Source organism: Sciurus carolinensis, chromosome 1, assembly GCF_902686445.1.
Source record: "Sciurus carolinensis chromosome 1, mSciCar1.2, whole genome shotgun sequence".
Lineage (NCBI taxonomy): Eukaryota > Metazoa > Chordata > Mammalia > Rodentia > Sciuridae > Sciurus > Sciurus carolinensis.
Window position 1 is genome coordinate 122,324,908 of NC_062213.1, and position 11,194 is coordinate 122,336,101.

The 11,194-nt window shown below is 34.1% G+C and overlaps 1 pseudogene; it reads left to right on the forward strand.

The window, feature by feature from the left end:
* The window catches only part of LOC124994238 (AP-1 complex-associated regulatory protein-like), an 87,073-nt pseudogene extending 79,975 nt beyond the window's left edge, over positions 1-7,098 (forward strand).
* The last annotated feature ends 4,096 nt before the right edge of the window (positions 7,099-11,194 follow it).

Consider the following 11,194-nt stretch of genomic DNA (forward strand, 5'->3'; position numbering starts at 1 on the left):
GTCAACCTGGAAACAAATAAACAGATGGCCTCTGGAAAAGTGTGCTGAAGTATACCTTTCTGTCTAAGTGAGGCGAGGCAAAGAGAAAAAAATGATAAAACAATGAAAGACCAACCGATGCTTTCTGTTACCAGGAAAAGTGAGCAAAACATTTCAAATAAATAGGGAGAGTTGTAGAGCTCTAATTATCTCAGAGTGACCACACCAGCAGAGAGAAAGTGATTGGAGAGCTGATGCCAACCAGGAGGATTGTGTTGATCCTGAGATCAAATGGACCTAATCTCAGGATGCCCAAGACAGCAAGATAGAAGCTGGAAACTATTCTGAGTGCTTTTGTGACCTTTAAGAAAGTAAATTAAGTTGTTCAGCTCTTATTAGTTCAGTGATATACCATATGTATCATGTCCTCCAATAAAATGGTTTATAACTCTTAATACCAGGGCATATTTTACAACTGAATAGAACTTTGATAAACAAACAGAAGAAAGAACCATGTGAAAAAAATAAAGAAAAATTTGTTTTGATAAACTGTGGCCGAATTTTTTCTGCAAGTACAGGAAAGATATTATTTTAGTAATATATTGTGATCATTTTTGATATAAGATATTGATGTGAGAACTTCATTCCTCCCTGGAAAAAGTTTATGTATTTTGACAAAGTCATTTCTTTTTTGCACACTTTTTAAAATTTATTTTTAACTTATACATTAAAACATTAAAATTATACGTATTAATGCAGTAGTCTGTACTGTTTTCATATAGGTATACAGTTGTATAATATTTTGATCAAGTTAAATATATTTATCTCCTCAAACATTTATCTTTTCCTTATCGTGAAGATTTTCAAAATCCTTTCTTTTAGCTCTTTGACACAGTGTGTTACTGGTACCTGTATTCACCCTGCTGTGCAGTCACTCCAAAGGACAGGATCCTAACAGTAACTTGGTACCCACAGGTCACCCTCTCCATCTCTCCTGAGAACATCATTTTCTCTTTTCATTTTTCACCTTTTTTTAAATTGGTGCATTATATTTGTACATATTGATAGAATTTGTTGTTACAGAATCATACATGCACACAATATAACAATATAATTTGACCAATGCTAATTCCCAGCACACCCCCTCTCTCCCTGCCCCTGGCTCCTTGGCTCCTTACCCTTACTGATATTTCTTTCATTTTCATGAGATCCTTGCCCCTTACCCTTATTTTCCTTTTTCCTCTGTAGCTTCCTCATATGAAAGAAACCATATCTGAGTTTGGACTTAATTTGCTTAACATAATGATCTCTGGTTCCATCCATTTTTCCTGTGAATAACATAATTTTATTTTTTTCATGGCTGAATAAAACCCCATTGTTATATGTGTACCACGTTTACTTTTTTCATTCATCCTTTTAAGGACATCATTTCTTAAAAAATATAAATAAAGAGAAAGGTGGTAAACTATGAGAAATTTCTGAAAGGATATATTTATATCAAGGAGTAGTTTTAAAACCAGATCTAGGAGATCACTTTTCACTCCAGATATCAAGTGTGATCAAGTTACGAACTGTAACCAGTGAGGAAACAGCTCACTACCATTCTGGAGTAAAGCATGAGCAAGTTGATTTTAAATAATAAGAATAGTTTATTAAATAACAATTGGGTTGAAACACTGAAATCCTGACTTAGCTACATATCTTCAGAATAGGATTCAATCCTGATACATAGCTAAAGATATAAAGAGCTATTAGATGCTCTTTAGTAATTTATTCCATGGTATTTCTTATTTTGAAATGTTTCCCTGTGGTTATATGAGATTCTTTGTTTCACATGCAATCTTACTCATTCTGGCACTCACACACATACAAATATTTTGAATACATAGCTAGTGCTTATAGTAAAAATACTCTTTATTAATTGAATATGAATTTCTGTAATTTTTTTCTCACATATGTTCAGTTTTTAAGTTATGCAATTACTTTTGTTATACAAGGTAATATCTGAGAATAATTAATAAATATGCTGATTTTTTTCCTCAAAATTTGTGACTTATAAAATTTGGTATTAATTTTTTATGTATATTTGTATTAATACATAACATTAGTATTTTTGCATTCTATAAATGCATCAGTCTTGTTACATTAAATTGTACTTATTTCTGGTAAGATTTAAAATAATTAATCTAGCCTTTTTGCTGCCTAACTTATACCCTCAACTGCGTTCATTTATTTTTATCAAGAACCACAAAGAAATATGGAGTCCTTTATAACTTGATCTTTTAACATTCCAAACACTCTAACTCCTTCCTGAAATGTGTAGATAATAAACAAGACTTGACTTCATGAAGGGATGGAATTTGGAATTGAAAGATTATGTAATTTATTTACCTCGCAACTAGGCATTTGGAAAGTTAAGAAATCAAATTATCTGCTTCTTTAAGCATAAAACAATGCTTTCTCAAGCAAACTCAACATGGAATAAATGAGGAGCGACAGACCCTTCAGTCTAAAACATGTGATTTGGGATGTAGACTTCTACAATAAAGCATAATTCAATCTTCAAATTCTTTAATGCAGTTCAGTTTGAAAATTTGAGATGAATTTGTTTCAACTTTTGAAGGAAAAAATGGATGTCTGATTTTACTTCATTATCACTTTGATGTGCAAAAATTGTGGAGGGACTCTCTTCCAGGAAGACTTCAAGGTTGTCCTCTTTTAGAAACAAAAATTCTCACTCCTACACCTCTCTGCATTGAGGCAGTCTTGACAGCAGGAGTGGGTGGAGTGGGGAGAATAATGCTTCCTATAGCCTTGTGAAACTTCAGGTAAACACAGGACTGAGGAAAAATATCCTCCCAAGAGAAACAGATACACACAAAGGAACTGCCGTTTTTTCAAGTGCTATATTCCCCTTTGTTCTACTACTTGCCCCTTTTCTGGAAGCAACTCTTTGCCAGAGGCTAAACAGGGGTATGGAAGGGGAAGAAAACCTTCTTCGCAGCCTTGAACTTGAACCAGTTTGTCTGCATGACTATGCGTGAGATGGCACCACTCTATCAAGAAAGGCGATGCTGGGTGTCATGACCTCACCTGGTTGCGTTCCTTTCCTTTGGTGTGGGACAGGGTAATGAAAAATGATGACAGGCAGCAGTGGGAGTAAAGTGCTGAACCCAGATTCTTTTTAAAAAGGTATGTCAGTTTAGTTCCTTTAAAAACAATAGAATCTGGGGAAACTCATGTCACATTTTGAGATACTTGGAATACTGTCTTAATAATATATGAAAGAAAGGAGTAAAATACATACAATTTGCATTCACAAGGTATTTTATCTTATTTAAAGGTGATTTTTCACAATATTGTCATATTTTCCTGGTCCAAAAGGACTCGGATATGATCTGCCACCTTTTTCTTTATCAAAGATCAAACAAATAAAAATATTATTTTCTTTAAAAATGTACTTTATAATTCCTATTTACAGATGGGGAAATCCAGGGTCAGGGAAGTTAAGTATCTTGCCAGGCTCACACAGCTAATAAATGTTGAAGTCAGATTTCAAATTTGGGCCCTCTTGCTCCAGAGTATCCAAGTAGCTACTTCAGTGTAGCAGTTAAATAATAGAGCATTTAGGGAGGAATGTGAAACCAAAAAGAGACTGATACAGAGATAGACAAATAAAGGTCTTTATGTAGTTACATTATAAATTTGGGGAGGGAAAACTAAGCTTGCAAACTTATGTTAAAGGAGCGGCTCCTACTGTTTATATTTTTTAAGCCATGGAAGTCCCAGATTGTGGCAAGGTTCAACCTGCCCAAGGACTGGATCCCTGTAGAGAAGAGATGTTGAGTATTAAGTGTGAAGTTGCTTGTGGTATCTCTTACTTGAAATTTGAATTTACCCTAAACAAATACAGGTTAGAGTGTTGTCAAAGAGGCAGGTAGTAAATGGTATATCATATAGTTTTTCATCAAAGTGAGATTTACTACAAAACGGAAATAATGAAATTTTTCTAGTAACTAAAGAGGCTTCAACTTCCCTTGTGGAAAGTGGTATACAGCCATTAGAAATATTCTTTGAGTTGTAACCCAAACAGATTTCTCTAGGAAGAGAAAATCCATGAAAATTTATATGTAAATTTAAAAAAGCAACATTATTCCCAGGTCTGTTTTAACCTCACCTCCTAACTCATGTCTTTGATGGAGCAATGATGAGGTGAGAGACCGATGTTACCTATACTAATGGCAAGCATGCCCTTAAATTAATGATGTTTTCCACAGTTCTCTACCTCTATAATCAAGATACACTTACGGAACTGATTGAAACAGTCACACTCTGAAATGTGTCCCCAAATGATAAAAGTAACAATCAAGCAGCAAGGAAATTGTCTTGTTCAGGAACTGTATGGTGTTTACAGATGCATCTATGATATACGAAAGATAGTGTGAGCTCTGCAGAGCCTCTTGTTTCAAATACTGTATTCTGAAAAGGGGAACGTGCACGTGCATTGTGTGTGTGTGTCTGCTTCAGGGAACTCTCCTGGTTTTATTATCTATATTTTCAGCTGTGCTTCCCCACTGCTCACACTGCTGGAATTCCTGGCATTGGCAACAAAAAAGCAATGTACCATGGTCAAGAGTAACTATCATAGCAGTTTCACTTTGAGCAGACTCTTTGTCAAAAGTTCTAATTCAAGTGACACTTAAGAACTCTCTAGAGATTGTAACAGAAAGTGATTGCATATGTGTTGCTTGCAAAATCACTTCTATTACCTTTGAAGGATACTTACTGAAGGTTTTTTACTCCACTGGTCTTTTTTGCTAGATGCCCAGGTTCTGCACAGTAGGCACTGCAGTATTTGACCAAGAGGTCAGTTGCAAGAAAGTCAAATAATTACACTACATTCTTAAGAAATGTCCTCCATGGGCAAGGAATCACACAGTGTCAGATAACAAAACCATTTTCACTCAGTTGCACAGACACATTTAAATTTACATGTAATATAAATGAATACAACTATGTTTGAGTTCCTATATCAAAAGTCCTTAGCACAGTGTATATGATGTTAGTTCATTTTTACCTTACTTCACATTTAATTCAATGTTTACTTCTTTAGAGTTACCTACTTTGATTATCTTTGCTTCATAATAAAGTTCTGAGGCAAAGATTTTACTAAAAGTTAGTGTTTCAAGGGAATTTTTCCCCATATTCTCCTTATCAGTTTCTATAACATATTCCAGTTATTCAAAACAATGAGTATCTTCAGTTTTTCCATATGTGGAATAATATTGGTAGGCACTGATATTATACCAAATTTTTACCTCCATTCTCCTGTCACCACATTAAGGATATCATCTGTGCCAATATAGATTAATTAAGTCATTCTTTTTCCATTGTCTTGAACTATCACATTACTGTATATTAAGTTCTCATAAATATGGAAGTCTATTTAGAGACTTGTAATTCTCTTTTATTTCCTATTCGGGTTTCTAATTTTAAATATAATGGTATAGCATTTTAAAACTAGTTATGTCACAGTCAAAATTAAATATTTTTATATCTACTGTCAAATATCTCTCATAGACACAAAAATAAAGAGTATATAAAATGAATACCATGAGTCCATAACCCAGATGTTTTTTTTTTTCCCATCTTATGGATCCATCATGGCTACTCTTCACAGATTTTTCTCTCATCCTGCTACCTGGTTGATTAATCATTTCATCGCTGTTGCATTATCCAACTCATTTGAAAATTGCTAATTCTATTTATAATCTTTCACTGAGAATCTATAAAATTTTCATCTGTACACTTAGGTTGAAATCTGAAGCTCATTAAATTCCCTTCCAGAATGAACCATTCAAGAATTTGGGAGCCCTTAAATTCTGATGTCACTCTCCATATCTTTCATATGTTTTTGTTATAGCATTGTTATTCTGCTTTGATTTTAATTGTCTACCCTGAATTAAAATTTTATTAACATTGTTTTAAACTAAAATGCTTATTTAGACTTTATTCACAGGTTTTCCAGTCTTTGGGTTTCATTTTTCTTTTGTTGAAGTAATACATCAGAACTTCTGGGAATGAACACCTAGAAATGGCTAAATCTCTTAGCCTTCCTCTGAAAAACATATTTGTTTGTCATTACTCATGAATGATGGCTTGCATTAGCACAGGGTTTTCTGGACTCAGGGCTTTGCGAATGCTGCTGTATGGTTTCTCTCTGGAAGCAAACCTCATACTTCTTTCTCCCTCTGCCTTCTTCCCTTCCACTGTGCAGCGTGTAAGGAGCCAAGTATTTTAGAACGTGTTCAAGAGGTGAGCACTTAACTATAGAGTTTGAGAATCTAGTAGGAAGTGATGAAGGGGAGAGCCCAGGAAGCTGTCATAGGCCTCTTACGGAGGAAGAAATTGTCGACCTACGAGAGCGACATTATGATTCTATTGCTGAAAAACAGAAAGATCTTGATATGAAAACCCAAAAAGAGTTAGCCTTACAAGAAGAGACTTTAAGACTAGAAGAAGCTTTATCCGTTGCGCAGTGTGAAGCAGCCAGGGCAGCAAAGCAGCGAAAGTTCTTGGAGCAAGAAAGGTTGAGAGTTGTGCAGCGATATCATCCTTCCAGCAATGGAGACTATCAAAGTTCAGGACCAGAAGATGACTTTGAATCTTCTATGAGAAATGTGAAGTCACAATATGAAGTTTTCCGAAGCAGCAGACTCTCATCCGATGCCACGGTATTGACACCAAAGACAGAAAGCAGCTGTGACTTAATGACCAAACCTAAATCAACTAGTGGAAATGAGGACAGCACGTCCTTAGATCTAGGGTGGGAAGATGAAGGCATGAATAGAGCGCCTCCCATGAGCGAGCCTTCCAAAACAGGAGGACGTCCCCCGGCCGCACTTGAGTGCAGCAGCAAGAAGACTGGAAGGAACCCCACATCAGCCTCTGAGGACGCCAACGGACTGGAGTGCTAGAATGGTTTTGTCGGTGCCGAAGTGGGTGATAATGGCAATTCTGAGTATTCTGGATTTGAAATCCTGTATTAGAGCTGTCTGATTCTGGCATGAAGCAGTCTGAGATACAGGTCAGCAAATCCGAGAGGGTGAAATTGTGTAACCTGCATATCACTTGTGACCGAATGTTAAGACCAACTAGAATGCATAAATGGTTGCATTTAGCCTCTTTGTAAGGGGGAGGTTAGAAATCATGTTGTAAATGATTATTATGTTAGAATGGAGTAGGAATGATAGATCTGAATTGCTTCAGAATGAAGTGCAATCTTATCTGCCATCTGCTTTTCGAGACCAACTTAATGGTCTTGTCATGTTATCAATTACATTTATTTCAACTCTCTATAGCACTCCTGTTCACTCTTATAGATGTACAGATTTTTAAAAGTTCATTACTTTTACTTCAAATGCTTTACTAAGCCCATTCCATTATCTGACTGTGAAAATATTAAAAGTATATTTTGTTAATTCTCAGCAGATGTGAAGGGAGCATGAGCAGGGATTGTCAGATTTAGAACAGTCTCCCTTTTCCAGCATTATTTACTTCCTTGGCTTCTTTGGATTTTATTAACTAGTATTAAGCATGATTAATTTGCATAGATGACCCTAAGAAATGCTGAAGTATCAGTTTCTTTCTATATCCATTCTATAATCTAATATGATGATGTTGACTCAATCTGGACAACAGATAATATGATAAAAACAAACTTTAGAGTTTGGACATTTAACTTGGTAATAAAAAAATGATATTTAATGAAAATAAAGATAAAGTGCATTAGGAATATAACTTTGTTTTTTGCTCTCTGTTCTGTGAGAACATGATACCTAGTTCTACAGCAGCCATCTTGTGACCATGAGTTGATAGCATGTTTAAAATGACAAAATGGAAAGATAGGAAAGTTGCTCCCAAATCCCAAAACAGCAACAGCAATAATGACAACCACCACAGTAAAAGAACCATGGGATCCTTACTTCTGGAATTCTTGTAAAGTAAAACCAAATGTTTATTCTACTGTTATTCAGGATTTCTGTTGCTTGCAGTTTAACACAACCAAACTGGGCAAAAGTCTCACTTCAGTTTCTAAACCTCATATTTAACACATTTTTTTTCAAACTATCAATTTTACTATCATCTTCAGTTTAGATTTAACTATGCATTGTAAAATGTAAAAGTAAAGTTCAACTTCTTCAAAGAAATTTTGTAACTACAGAGTCTGGGTAAGCTGCTCTGTGTCTTTAATAAATTAATTAGCACATGACTTGTTGTTTATGGTTTTTAGACACCCCCTCACACTTACACCCTAAAGAAACTTTCATTTTCTACTTCATTATTCCCTTTGAGAACAAGGCCTAAAATTCACATTTTAGGCTAGAGGAACCTGTCCTTCCAAAGAGGCATTTAAAAAGATGATTTTTAGGAAGATGAAGTTAGGAACAGTATTCCATATTCCCCAAGTTTAAAATTCTTATTCGTAATGCCTATTTTAAAGAATTTAGAAATACCATCTTCTTTATAGATGATTTATGTTTTACATCATAACTTGAAAGGATAAGTGAACATAGAAAAAAATAGAACAAATTTTAAAAAATTTAAAAATTCTACAAGCAGAGTTTGTAGTACAAACTCAAAATTTAAGACTATAATCCATGAATATCTTTCATATTATTGGCTACTGTATTTTTTAGTATTTGATTACACTGAGTGGGAAGACAAAATTTTTCCCAAATTTTGTTTAATTTGCACCAAATGAATGTGTTGACTTATAAAATATGTGAATGTAAATTATAAATCTGAAACTATAAGATCAATTTTTTTGAGGTGCTGGGGATTAAAGCCATGGCATTGTGCATGTGAGGTAAGCATTTCCAACTGAACTATATCCCCAGCCCCACAAGATCTGTTTCTAAAAATGAAAAAAAACAAAAAACAAAAACAAAAAACTCAAGTATATAAACTTCTTTGCTCATTTAAATACACCACAAATTTTAAATATCCATAAAATTTGTCATTTTGAATTAAAACAATGTGATATTTCACATGTAATATTCCTCATACTGAATTTCACAAAATGGTGCTTCTCAAACATTATTAATGTTCATCAGAATTATTTGGAGAGCATTGAAGCAGATTGCCAGGTGCCACCAACAGTTTCTGATTCAGTATTTCTATTTTCATTTTTAATGAACTTCCCAGGATGCTATATTCTGCTAGCCCAAGGAACACACTTTTGTAACCATTGTTTTAGATAAAGGTCTTCTTGACTCACTTGGAATACACATCTAATCTCTTAAAAAAACAATGGCAAACTTAGTTGTTCACATCTTGGTTTTAACTTTTTAAGGGATAAGAAGCAGTGTGGCTTCTTACTGTTTCCTTCTCCAAGTTTTATAAAGGAAATATACAGGGGTGGATTCCTCTATGAACTTCAGGTGAATGTTCAGTCTTGAGCTGAAGCAGTGTGTTTCACTGACAAAGATGCTCTATAAAGTAGAATCACCCTTACCCTGTGACAGACTTGGATGAGTGATCTGCAGAATGGATAAAAGCAAAGTAGCTGCTGTGTGACATTTGCTTTTATTACTGTAAATGATATATCATGTGTTTGCATTCACTTTAAAGTTGATCAAATGCAACAGAAGACAGTGTTGACAGATGCTGAAAAGTGTTAACCTTTCCTTTTATCTTTTCTGCTCATGTGTATCTTGTATCATAAGGCTTCTTAGATAGTTTTATTAGCTGATAGATAAATTTTGTACAAAATACTCACACAAAGAATTTTATTGTTGGAAAGAATTGTGTGTAACTCTATAAATTATATAGTCAAACTGATTGGTTCATGTATGGTAACACCAGACATTTTAAATAAATAAAATGTTTTTTTAAAAAGTGAATTGCTTAATCAAAATTGATTTTGGAATGCATATTGAATTTATTTTAACTCATTGATTCCAGAGTTGTAGACAATTGGTTTATGCTATATATGAGAACTATTTTAAAGAAATCTAAATCAGTTGGTTTATTTGAATTGAGTTTGCAGTTTTTTCTTAAACTTGGCATTAAAAATATTTAAAAATATTATATTATCATTTTGTTTCCTATAAATTTTTGAGCTAAATGGTCCTCATATAGAGCAGGGATTTGTAGACCTCCCTTAAAAGAGATGAAAGAATTCTGCTTTATCCCAGGATGCTAATATAAGGGATCTTTTTACTATAAAAAGACACATCCATATCATCATATAAACTTTATTTTTAATTTAATGAAATGGAACAAACTTTTACAACTATCAGAATGGGGCATATTACTTTTCCTTATATTGCTGTTGCCTTGCAACTTCAAATCTGAAACCAGAAATATATAAGACAGGAGATATTAATTGTTTGGTTATTTTAGCAAATACATGAAGGAAACTTATTATTGTCCTGAGAGTATTTTATATTCCATTCATTTATTTTCCTCCTTCATGCCAAGTAAAACTGGTGGGTCTACCATGGGGCTCTTCACTGAGGAAAAGAAATTAATTTCTACCAGAATTTGAATAGGACAACATAGTCAAGGGAAAGATAGGAAATAAGGTAGGCATTAACTGTTGTAGCAATACCAAGAACTGAGGGAGGTCAGGTCAGTTAGAGCTCCTGGCCACAGTTAAGCCAAAACAGACAAGCAAACAAAGCCACAGCAAAAGCTAAACCCACAACCAAATCTGTCACAGAAAGAAAAATTCCATAGCAAGGGAACAGAAGGCAACTGGGGACACTATGATCTCATGGTTATTTCTGACTCTCTGCTCTAGTTCCCCATAATTCCATATTTTAGAGAAGAGAGAAAAGATAGAATGAATAGAAATTGAGAGATTATCCTAAAAGATTGGACAAATTATCCAATTGGATTGAGGTTTAAACCAGATTTGTTTTAACTTACTATCTAGTTTGGGAAGAGGTGAACATATACCTAGTGTGGGATCTAGGCTTTTGTTTATTGTCTCAACATCAAATCTGATTTGTCTCATTTATAATTTCTGATAGATATTATTAGTCTAAATAAGGTCAAAATAAATGGGATAAATGGGATAAATGTCCAACTTCTTCTGTTGGTATCATTTAATGGTATATGAGATACATGTACAATGAATGAAATTCTTACTGGAACTTACAGTTAAAACTTAATAAACCAACTCTTTTCTTTCAGACCTTTGCAGGAA